The sequence below is a fragment of the Nicotiana attenuata genome, unplaced genomic scaffold, assembly GCF_001879085.1.
Source record: "Nicotiana attenuata strain UT unplaced genomic scaffold, NIATTr2, whole genome shotgun sequence".
NCBI classification, from domain to species: Eukaryota; Viridiplantae; Streptophyta; class Magnoliopsida; order Solanales; family Solanaceae; genus Nicotiana; species Nicotiana attenuata.
The window spans coordinates 141256-144109 of NW_017672195.1; positions in this window are offsets into that span (position 1 = coordinate 141256).

Below are 2854 nucleotides of genomic sequence, written 5' to 3' on the forward strand. Positions count from 1 at the left end.
GTTAGCCCGGGGAGAGAGGAATCGGAACAATATCAGGTGCCAAGGTATTTCCATATTCCAGAAGAGACGGACACAACGAATTCCACGATGGAAGAACTGGAGCAAGTTATGATGTTCGAAGAATTCCTAGAAAGGAAGTTTTATTTGGGAACAGGACTGCACCCGGAGCTCAGGTCTGCTTTTATTGAATTTCTACTTTTATTGAATTTCTTAAAATTAATGCCGATTGCTTTGCATGGTTGCACGAAGATATGACAGGTATCCGGACGGAGGTAGCCGTGCACAAGTTCCAACATACCTCCGGTAAGACAAAAGAAGCACCATATTGCTGAAGCCAATAAATTCGTCAAAGAAGATGTAACCCGCTTACTCAATATCGGTTCAATCCGAAAGGTAAGATATCCGGACTGGCTAGCTAATGTATTAGTAGTTCCTAATAAAAACAATAAATTTTGCATGTGCATAGACTATAAGGATCTTAATAAGGCATGCCCGAAAGACTCGTTCCCATTGCCAAATATCGATCAAATGATTCATGCCACGGCCGGGGACGAGTTAATGAGTTTCCTCGATGCTTATTCCGGGTACAACCAAATCAAGATGAACTTGGAAGATTAGGAAAAAACTTCATTTATAATAAATTTCGGCATATATTGTTACAATGTGATGCCCTTCAGGTTGAAAAACGCTGCAGCCACTTATCAACGACTCGTGAATAAAATGTTTGAAAAGCAAATAGGAAAGACTATGTAAGTATATATAGATGATATGCTCGTTAAGTCTTTGAATACAGGTGACCACCTTAAGCACTTGCAAGAAACATTCAACATTCTGAGGAAACATAACATGAAACTTAACCCCGAGAAGTCCGCGTTCGGGGTCAGTTCTGGGAAGTTTCTGGGATTCCCGGTCTCACAAAGGGGAATTGAGGTAAACCCTGACAAGATCAAGTCCATAGATGATATCCAGGATCAATTGTCAAACGTAAAAGAAGTCCATAGGCTCATAGGGAGATTAGCGGCTTTGAGCAGGTTCATTTACCGATCGTCAGAAAAATGTCATCGCCTCTTCACATTGCTCAAAAAGAAAAACAATTTCGAATGGACACTGGAGTGTCAGTAATCCTTGAAGGACTTGAAGAAGTATTTGTCCAGCCTTCCCTTGCTCTCGAACCCAAAAGAAGGTGAAACGTTGCTAGTCTACCTCGCGATTTGAGAAGTTGTGGTGAGTGCAGTTTTAGTCCGAGAGGACGAAGGTACGCGATCTTCCACTTATTAAGTTAGCAAAATTTTAACGGGAGCGAAAACTCACTGCCCACATTTGGAAAAACTGGCCTTAGCTCTCGTAGTTGCCGCTCGAAAGTTGAGGCCCAACTTCCAAAGCCACCCAATAGTTGTGGTGACTACTTTCCCTTTTTGGAACATCCTCCATAAACCCGAGCTCTAGGGTGGACTGCCCAAATGGGCCGTCGAAATGAGTGAGTTCGACATAAAATATAAACCGAGGACTGTAATTAAGTCGCAAGTCTTAGCTGACTTCGTGGCCAATTTCAGTCCGGGACTATTGCCTCTGGCAACCAAGGAGGCAGTAATGGTGTCAGAATCAACATCGGGGGTTTAGACCTTATTTATGGATGGAGCTTCCAACGTAAAAGGGTCCGGGCTTGGAATAGTCTTAATCACGCCATCGGGGGAAACCCTAAGGCAAGCCATCAGAACAATCCCTTTAACTAACAATGAAGCAGAGTACGAAGATTTGATCGCAGATTGGCCCGGGGACTTGACTCCGAGGTCATAGAAATCAAGAGTGATTCCCAACTGGTAGTAAATCAGATGTATGGGATCTTTGACACCAAAGAGGAACGTATGCAACAATACGTGGTAAAGGTCCAGGCTCTGTTGGCACGATTCCGGGAGTGGTCAATTACTCATGTCCCGAGGGAGGATAACACGGAAGTAGATGCATTGGCAAACTTAGGCTCATCGACAAAAATCAAGGGGTCAACATCAGGGACGATAGTACAACTGATGAATTCAGTCCTGGATACAGATGGTTACTATGAGGTAAATTCGGCTAGTTTGGTCTGGGACTGGAGAAATGAAATAATCAATTATCTCGAGCACGGAAAGTTGCCCGAAGACCCCAAAGCATCACGGGCATTACGCGCCAAAGTTGCACGTTATAGCTTCAAGAAAGGCCAATTGTATAGAAAATCGCCCGTTGGCCTAGTGCTTAGGAGCGTCATAAGCTAATTATGTCATGAGAGAAGTCCATGAAGGGATATGCGGCAATCACTCGGCCGTAGATTCTTTGGTGCTGAAATTAGTTCGGGCAGGATATTAGTGGCCCAGCAAGACGTCAAAGACTTCGTAAGAAAATATGATAAGTGCCAACACTACGTGTCACAAGTACATCAACCGGCAGAACCCATACATCTTGTTCTGTCCCCATGACCATTCATGAAATGGGCGATGGACATCATCGGACCGCTACCGCCGGCTCCTGGAAAGATAAGGTTTCTTTTAATTTTGACTGGCTAGTTTTCTAAATGAGTGGAAGCATGTCCTTATCAAAAGATTAGAGAACGCGAAGTGGTCAATTTCCTGTGGGAAAATATAATTTGTAGGTTCGGAATACCAAAAGAGATAGCATGCGACAATTGGTCGTAGTTTATCGGCGCAAAAATTACAAAATTCCTTGAAGATTTGAAGATAAAGAGGATCACCTCTTCACCTTATCATCCGAGGCAAACGGTACCGGGTGAAGAGAGTCTCGTTTCAAAATTTCTTCGATAGTGCGAAGACTCTATGCGTATCCACACCGAGACCAGTCCATGCTAGCAACTCTTTGATCA